Genomic DNA, 10000 nt, shown 5'->3' with positions numbered 1-10000 from the left:
TTCATTTATTTGTCTTGCCTTTATGAATATTCATATCATAGAGATGTCGTTTGGTGTCAGCACTCAGCGAAACGCTTTTCAAATCGCCGAACACGTTTTGCATGACGAAGGAAAGATGACGCCAAAAATTGCTGAAACTCTTATTATCATTTCTGCAAATTAGCTGACGAAAATCCCAGCATCCCTGTATCAAAGCAAAGTTGCTCACTGAAATATTGTAAAGTGTGAATAATAGTTAGCTGGCAGAATAAGAGTTGCTAACAACATCCTCTAAAGTCTGCATCTTGAGCAACTTGTTTGCGCTAATGACGATAATTATTCCTCTGGATAGTATGAACACAATGTGATCACAAAAGCAGCTGAGAACAAATGAAGGCATGTACGACATGAGAAAACCAATGTACACTAACAGGTGTATGGATAATGAAACACACAGAATAAAGTGATAAGCAGATTGTCTTGTTTAATGAAACACCAGTAACCCTTCTGGACAAGAAAAGTTAGCAGTAGGAGAACAATGTGTTGACTGACTGAATATATTGCAGGGCAAAGTTGTAATAAAGGACGAGGTTATTCACTGATCTGTGTGTCTGGATTCCAGATCATTGAGCTGAAATTGCCAGCGCTCGCAAAAATTACTTTCGTCTATATAGGTAGGTACCTGACACAGTGCAATGTGAACTCAAAATGCCTTCCTCTTTGGCTACGATTTGTGGATGCTATTAATATCAACGAAAAGTTTGACAAATAAATGGATACAGATGGTTTCATTATTGGTCAATGAAGTCTGTCACATACAAATGTGCGGTCTTCAAACTAATTTGAGACACAGTCCCTTCCATGTTAACAATTCGGCTCACTATCTCAGATCTAGCCACAGTTTTACTGGAAATAAGACTATCCACCATCTCAGATCTAGCCACACTTTTACTTGAAATAAGACCATCCACCATCTCAGATCTAGCCACACTTTTACTGGAAAATAAGACCATCCACCATCTCAGATCTAGCCACACTTTTACTTGAAATAAGACCATCCACCATCTCAGATCTAGCCACACTTTTACTGGAAATAAGACCATCCACCATCTCAGATCTAGCCACACTTTTACTGGAAATAAGACCATCCACCATCTCAGATCTAGCCACACTTTTACTGGAAATAAGACCATCCCTCCACCTGGACACATGACAACAATTAGCATGAGTGCTCTCTGAGCAGAGTGGGAAATGTTTGATATAGTATTGTCTTAATAGACACTAGTATCATTTTGTAAACTCAATTTATCGACACATTCTCATTCCGCACAAGAGGCCGTCAGGATGTTAAGTTGTTACTATGTGTCCAAGTGGAGGGATGTTTTTATCCCATGTAAAAGCGTCCGCCTCGTGATCGGGAGGCCGAGGTCGTGGGTTCGAACCCCGGCCGGGTCATACCTAAGACTTTAAAATTGGCAATCTAGTGGCTGCTCCGCCTGGCGTCTGGCATTATGGGGTTAGTGCTAGGACTGGTTGGTCCGGTGTCAGAATAATGTGACTGGGTGAGACATGAAGCCTGTGCTGCGACTTCTGTCTTGTGTGTGGCGCACGTTATATGTCAAAGCAGCACCGCCCTGATAAGGCCCTTCGTGGTCGGCTGGGCGTTAAACAAACAAACAAACAAACATGTAAAAGCCTGCCCAGACCTGACATGCTAAGTGCAACTGTTTTCCCGGGAAGAACCGTGCTCTGCCTACTGACACTAAGTTCAAATCGCAACAAAAAATATTGCTGTAATTTCGGCAGGTTAAGCGAATGTTTTACACTTTGAGTTTAAGGAGACGCCGAAGACTGTGTAACGTACGTATAACCGAACATTGACGAAACAGTTATGCATGGTCACTTCGGCACAAATACAGTAGAAATCCTCGCAACATTGCTTTGAACGTTTGCTGTTTGCCGTGAAAGTTTGCAGGGTGACTCAAGGGACACAATCCAAAAGTACGCACATCAACTCGCTAGTTTATCGATTGGTTTCGTCAACCTTGGATAGAAAGACAAAGAAATGAACCAGTGGACAAGAGACAATTTCCGTTTCCCACAGCAATTTAACAGATCCCAATCGAATTCCGTTTAAATTGAAGTTAACAGTATTGTAGCCTTAACAGTTCCGGTTCTGTTTGATTAAGTTCAATTTACCAGGGAGCATCTAATTGCAAAAGTCCACTTGAAGGACATAGTTTAAAACCACCATTGCGAGTTTCATCTCGGGGTCTTTTTCGTCGAATAAGCTTCATAGGAAGATTCCTTTTGGATGGAATTTCTAATACAACAAAAAAGTTTTTTTAATTTATAATATAGCAGCCAAGTAACAGAAAATTAGAGAACATAGCATTAAGAGAGTGGCGGTGGTTGAAAAAGACTTGGTAGATTTGTAATTGTTTCTTAAATAAGAACATAATTAATTTGGAGAGTTTGGAGACACTGAATTCACAACTACAATACTAACTGTGGAAAAGTTAGCACGGATGTCTTTTTGTAATAAAACTACAATATTATTGAACAGTTATTGCTCTTTTTTGCTCATGCAAATCTGCCTCTATATCGGTCTCTTAAGAAATAAATATCACCTCTATTAGTTGATGTTATTATACTTTGTACTGTATGTTATGAAAGATACGTTCCAAATACAATTCTAGTCAGTGTCATGGTCCAGATTTGTTTCACTCATGGAGTTTCAAATATGATATTTCTATTTACCTTTGATGACGTGACTGTGACTTTCGTCACTACGTTATGCGTGACGTAATCTAAGCGACAAAATATTGACGCTGGTATACGTACATTGCTGGCAACATTCCCATTGTTTATTTTGATATCGTTCTTGTGAACATTCTGCCAAGTGCATTTATATCTTTGTATTTCACACAAAGTCATCTATTGTACAGTCACAGTGAAACAAATATTATCTTACCTGTCCATGAGCCAGTACATTCTTTGCTGGCTCACGACTGTGGCCGACATAACGCATAATTACTGTGTAATATTTAAAGATATCGTCCTTCGCGCGTACACCATCAGTCGATCGTTTCACGCAGATCAAGCCAGGGGGTTAAGATAATCATTCCAGAAGTACAGATACCAAACACATTTTTTTTTTAAACACTCAACAAACAGACTGCATGTTTTCTGCGTGTACATGCACCAGCATCTATTTATTCATTTATTTGTTTATTTATTTATGTATTTATTTATTTATTTACTGATTTATTTATATATTTACTGATTTATTTATGTATTTATTCATTTACTGATTTATTGATTTATCAATTTATTTACTTATGTATTTATTTATTTATCTATGCTGAACTGATTTCGTGTCCGACGCCTTTGTCAATCTGCAAAATTACTTCAGCAAAAAAAAAAAAAGAAGAAACTTAAAAAATAAAAAATAAAGGCTCTCCACTCTGCAGAGAAAGCAGACTAGCTTCAGCTTTGTAGGTGTTTTTCCAAATGGAATGATGTCATCCTCCCTTTTAAGATCCTGCATGGACACACTTATGATCTGGTACGTCATCGTTTAAACTAAGGAAGGCATCTTTAATTGTGTGTAATACTGTTGTGAACGTTGTCTGCGTGTCAAGGTGATTGTGATTGTTATATATTATACTGCTGTTCCAGTACACATGCCTGTGTTATACATGTATCCTAATATATGTGCACTGAATTGTTTTACATGTATTTAATATATTGTGACAATGTCTTACCTTGTTAATGATTTTGACGAAATCCTAATATTGTACAGCCAAGTTTTGTGATTTGTTCTGTTATTGCATTGTGTTGACAACTGTTGAATTTGACTTGTTTACAAGTTTGTGATAATATCAATCTCGTGCGATATTTCAAAATGTCGTCCGTAACGCAGTTCCTTGTGGCAGTTTTGCTTATCAGCAAATCGACACCAGATCATATTCAAATTCATAAAGAAGAAGACGTTTGATCTTGTTGTCACACACAAAATCTAGTGAGTGTCTGGACTATTTCAACGAATACTGGACACAAGTTCAAAAATGATTAAAACACTCGAAAGAGCTACATGCTATATCGCTTCCTTTCCTTGGAGTTGAACAAGAAAGCAAGTAAGTAAGTAATGAAGTAGGTAAGTCCGTCAGTCAGAAAGTAAGTAAGCAAGCAATGTATTTGAACAGTCAGTCTGCCTGTCAGTTAGTAAAGGTACACAAGCGAACAAATTAAGTGAGTATTTAAAAAATGTCAAGTGTTATTTTTTTCCACAAGATCAAGCCTAATTTGTTACTATATTGCAGTGGTTGCCCTCCTGTTTACTCGATATCCATGACTGTTTTCGTGTGTTTTATTCGTGTATGTTTGTGATAAGCTTAATTGCCTGCCGATAACCTAATGGTATGCTGAAAAGTGTGCACTACTTATGTTACGTTGCTGTATACGAAAGTAACACTTACTCCGGACTGTTACTACGCTTGTGTCTGACAAGACAACTAACAAATATCTGAACACAATATCCTATCGTGTGGTCCTAATCAGGCTGTGTTGTGTTCAAACAGAAATCTATGTCGAGTACACTATTGAAAACATATTCTCAACTATTAAAGAGCAGAACGAATCCTGACGTGGAAAGGTTAATATCTGAGTTAATGGATATTTACTCCTTTTCTCTTTGTACAAAGCCTTTTTTCCTAACTGCTCAAAGCGCTCCTGAACTACATTCCTGCCTAACTGCTGCCTGGATATTTCCTTTTAACTTTTAAATGTTCCTATCTTCTTTTTCTTCTTCTTTGTTCATGGGCGTAGACTCCCACGTTCACTCATGTTTTAAGCACGAGTGGATTTTTACGTGTATGACCGTTTTTACCCCGCCATTTAGGCAGCATACGCCGATTTCGGGGGAGGCATGCTGGGTATTTTCGTGTTTCTATAACCCACCGGACTTTGACATGGATTACAGGATCTTTTTCCGTGCGCACTTGGTCTTGTGCTTGCGTGTACACACGAAGGGGGTTAAATCACTAGCAGGTCTGCACATAAGTTGACCTGGGAGATCGAAAAAATCTCCACTCTTAACCCACCAGGCAACAGCGACCGGGATTCGAACTCACGACCTCCCGATTTGGAGGCCGACGTCTTACCAATGTTCCTATCAAAAGTGAACATCGACTGTTAAAGGCACAGTGCAGCTCACAGCCTTCGTTTTGCGTTTTTGTTGCAACTGACTGCATTTACAGTTCAAATATCCTCCTATGGTAGTAAAACAAACCCAAAACTACCCAACGACGACATATGTGAAGCTCGACAGTTTCTTGTTCACGCGAGTGCATAAATTAACCTAGTTATTACGTGGTGTTTGGTCGGAGTTCGATTCAACTGAGTGATTCCGGCCTCCATTTTGTTTTACACAAACTCATGATGACGTCTGACATAGTTTGCTAGTGACGTGTCTTTTTGTGCATGATGAGGTGATCTACCTGATCTAAATTTAGATCCAAAAATAGGCCAAGACCAGCCGGGTCCGAGTACGAAATTAATTCGTAAAACAATCGCAGTTCTTGACTCTTTGGGTGCAAGTCAATGACACTTGGTAGTTCTTCTAACGGATAGCTGCCTGAGGTATGACTAAAAGCCCCAGGGGCTCCGTGCAACTGGATTTGACAAGTTCAGTACCTTTAAAACAGATAACCATAATGGTATCTAAATTCCTGTTAGTGATGATGATCGTGTATATCATGATTTATCCCATATCCTGCTTTTTTGTCTGTTAGTGGAAGTAGGTATATATACGTTGCATATATTCCCTAGCAACCAGCTTATTTCCCTCGAAACAAAGCCTCGTTTTGGCCGTTTACCAAGGCCAAGTGCAAACATTATATTATTCCAGGCACAAACGCGTCATTACGTTTATAATATTTGTTGATTAGAGATATATACAGAGGCTTGGGAATGCCCAATATGTTCCCTAGGGAAAATATATCAGCTCTCTTCGTCTCGGAGGTCTGTTACCTGTATAGATCCGCCAAGGCCTTTGCTTCAAAGAAGCACATCCTTCCAATAGAACACGTCCCTAACTCAACAGCGAAGCTGTTTCCTGTGCTGAGTAGGACATTGTAACTGAAATACTTTCGTAACTTTGACACCCATGTCAATTTACTGAAGCAAAACATCTTTATCTGATCAGGAAGTAGTTCGGCTGTTGAATGTTCCCAGCTCAAGGTGTCACATCCCACGTAAAAACCCGAATAGATGTGTCGTGGCTGATTTAAAAATCCCACCCATCTTACCTTCTTGATAATTAAGGTCTACTCTTTGTGAACGTTCTTTTTACATAAAATTCTCCACGCTATTTGTTCAAGAATGCCTCAATTTCACCTATACACAAAATCCTTGCCTTGTGTTCTTGTTTGCAATGCCTTCATTCCCGCTTTCACGAACGTCTTCAGGGTAAAAACAGTGATCAAGTCTGAAATAATATTTTGTCGAATCTTATAATCTCCTGCTGCTCCCTCTCTCTCCCTTAAAGGTAACCTAATTCACGGGTTTATTGGTCATAGCGTTAACATCTAAGCTGCGTACCAGTGATACACTCAGAACTTAGTTTCATGTAGAGTTTACAACCTCTCTCTACCCTGTTATTTTGTCTGCCCACCTTCCCATCAACCCGCACCAACCCCACCTCCCACCCCCAGTCTCAGTAAGTCCAACTTTTCAGTCCTTCTCATAACCCAACCTAACCCACCAATTCAATCAAACTTCCCTCGACCAAAGCTTTTTGGAATTAGTTCTGAAGTTGAATGTCGAAAGCATGCCGAAAGTCTGAACGACACTCCTCTACCAAGATTGTTGGAGCTGCGTACCTTGATCATATGTATACCTTTGTTGTTTTTGGTGTTCATTGAGTAAGTCTGACATTTTCAAAACGTCACTCACAACATTCTCGCTTTACTATGCGAAATCTTACTGTCATCTTTGTGTCACGGTGAAATTCAATTAAATAATTAAATTATAGAAAGAAGCATCAAGAATAGAAAACTAAAGATTGGTTAATCTCGGGATAGTTATCAAAGAATTGCCGCTGCGTTGTATATTTACTTTAACTGTGCGGATATTTGTATGTATTGTACAAGCTATTCAGAGTTTTTCGTGATACACTTTTGAAAATGCTGTACCGACAATTCAGACCGAGAAGAGACAGAGAAAAAATCAATCGTTTGTTCATGCCTCTGTGCTGTCATTGTCTTGCCGGAATATTGTGTTGTTTGTGATGTGGAACAACAATACACAAAGATGTAAAACTGTTGTGTCAGTGTCTATTGTCTGTGTTCAAATTATGAACTCCATATCAACAAAGTAATAAAAGAATAAACTATTTTGAGTGTGTGTCTGGCATTTGTTGCCAGGTGTGCTGGTCTGGCAGTGTATCTGTCATGCCTACGAGAATATATATATATATGTGTGTGTGTCTGTGTGTGTCTGTGTCCGTGTGTGTGTGTGTGTGTCTTAATGTTTGCGTGTGTGTTAGTGTATTAATGTTTGCGTATGTGTGTGTATTTCCGTGTGTGTGTGTGTGTGTGTGTGTGTGTGTGTGTGTGTGTGTGTGTGTGTGTGTGTGTGTGTGTGTGTGTGAATAAATACACAACAAAACAAAAACAAAGAATTGCTTGCAATAAAAAAAATCGATAGTGATGAATCAAAAGAGACTAGACATAACAGCGTTATTAATGCCATAAATTCATGGCTTAAATTTCCGATTCCAAAACAGAGGTAATGTATCAAATTATCAACTTTCACCAAGAGAAGACTGTTTGATATATTTTTTTTCAAAGCTTGATGGCTAGTAATAGATTATTCACAGCAAACTTCTTAATGCATGGCAAAAACCAGTCGTTATCATTTCTTTTCTTCTATTTGTTTAAAGTGGTCCATTTTAGGGGACACACACATACTTTGAGATATTATTTTTTTTATTTCTGCAAGAAAGACGGGGCAACATTGCTTCAATGTAACCATTATAGCCTTAGCTGTCATATTTAACAAATGTTGTTTCTTGACAGCTGTGTTTAAGCTTAACATTTAGAACGAACGCTGGGAGAAGTGTCAAACAGTGAGAAAAAAATAAGTTGTGGTTTGTGCGTCCGCAACTGTTATGAAATATGCAAGTGATCCAGAGAGGCACCATAAATTTGTCACAACAGGAGGTGATCCTGAAGCCGATTCATAATTGGGGCCTTACCCCTGCGGTTTTTCTAAATCACGATGGGGACTCTTCTTCTTCTTCAGCGTTCCAGAATTGTCTGGTTACGTGTGAGCTCGTTTGCCCATTTGGGTTCCCCACATTAGACTATGAGAGCATAGTCAGCTTCACTCCGCTTTCGTTGAGTAGGCATGCTGGGTATTTTCGTGTTTCCATAACCCACCGAACTCCGACATAGATTACAGGATCTTTTCTGTGCGCACTTGGTCTTGTGCTTGTGTGTACACACGAAGGGGGTAAAGACACTAGCAGGTCTGCACGTAAGTTGACCTGGGAGATCGGACAAATCTCCACTCTTAACCCATCAGGCGGCAGCGACCGGGATTCGAACTCATGACCGCCCGATTAGGAGGCCGACATCTTACCACCACGCCACTGCGCCCGTCTTTGATGGGGACTCATTACAGTGTTCTAGATGATCGAACTTGTAGCAAAGACCTGTACGTGTGCGTGTAGATATTGCGTCACCCGTGACTCACTTTGTGCTCCAATGTTCCAAATGCTTACGTTGTTTTACTCCCACCAAGACTGCATATCTTGGCAAACGCGTGACGTTAAAATTAGATTTGATGACGTTACCCGTACACGTTCCCGTACACGTCTTGAAAAGTGTTGATCTAGATCTTGCTAATGTCTCGTGTTGGTAAACGCTAAAGGCACACAAGATCATAAATATTGGAATTAAAAAAATAAACATTAGGGGGGGGGGGGGGGGGGGTGGTCTATTGCTCACTTCTCAAATACATTAGGTGACCCTACACCGCCCAGCATCCCATAACGTCATTGTTAGACAAGATATGTGTGAACGAAAACTGACTGTTTTTGGATACACATTAATGTTGATTTTTATATTTAGTCAAGTTTTGACTAAATATTTTAACGTAGAGGGGGGAATCGAGACGAGGGTCGTGGTGTATGTGTGTGTGTGTGTGTGTGTGTGTGTGTGTGTGTCTGTCTGTGTGTGTGTGTAGAGCGATTCAGACTAAACTACTGGACCGATCTTTATGAAATTTGACATGAGAGTTCCTGGGTATGAAATCCCCGAACGTTTTCGTCATTTTTTTGATAAATGTCTTTGATGACGTCATATCCGGCTTTTCGTGAAAGTTGAGGCGGCACTGTCACGCCCTCATTTTTCAACCAAATTGGTTGAAATTTTGGTCAAGTAATCTTCGACGAAGCCCGGGGTTCGGTATTGCATTTCAGCTTGGTGGCTTAAAAATTAATTAATGACTTTGGTCATTAAAAATCGGAAAATTGTAAAAAAAAATAAACATTTATAAAACGATCCAAATTTACGTTTATCTTATTCTCCATCATTTGCTGATTCCAAAAACATATAAATATGTTATATTCGGATTAAAAACAAGCTCTGAAAATTAAATATATAAAAATTATTATCAAAATTAAATTGTCCAAATCAATTTAAAAACACTTTCATCTTATTCCTTGTCGGTTCCTGATTCCAAAAACATATAGATATGATATGTTTGGATTAAAAACACGCTCAGAAAGTTAAAACAAAGAGAGGTACAGAAAAGCGTGCCATCCTTCTTAGCGCAACTACTACCCCGCTCTTCTTGTCAATTTCACTGCCTTTGCCATGAGCGGTGGACTGACGATGCTACGAGTATACGGTCTTGCTGAAAAATGGCATTGCGTTCACTTTCATTCTGTGAGTTCGACAGCTACTTGACTAAATATTGTATTTTCGCCTTACGCGACTTGTTTTTTTCTAAT

At 39.2% G+C, this 10000-nt stretch overlaps 1 protein-coding gene across 1 annotated transcript in view; it reads left to right on the top strand.

Annotated features, from left to right (window-relative positions):
- The window catches only part of LOC138961147 (synaptotagmin-5-like), a 51078-nt gene extending 43700 nt beyond the window's left edge, over window positions 1–7378 (top strand). Inside the window, exon 7 of the mRNA XM_070332745.1 lies at window positions 1–7378. This exon is cut by the window's left edge and continues 2557 nt beyond it. The gene's annotated coding sequence lies outside the window, so the exon portion shown is untranslated.
- The last annotated feature ends 2622 nt before the right edge of the window (window positions 7379–10000 follow it).

This window comes from Littorina saxatilis, linkage group LG3 (assembly GCF_037325665.1).
Source record: "Littorina saxatilis isolate snail1 linkage group LG3, US_GU_Lsax_2.0, whole genome shotgun sequence".
NCBI classification, from domain to species: domain Eukaryota; kingdom Metazoa; phylum Mollusca; class Gastropoda; order Littorinimorpha; family Littorinidae; genus Littorina; species Littorina saxatilis.
Note: the sequence above shows the minus strand (reverse complement) of the source record. Positions and strands in the feature narration are given on the sequence as shown.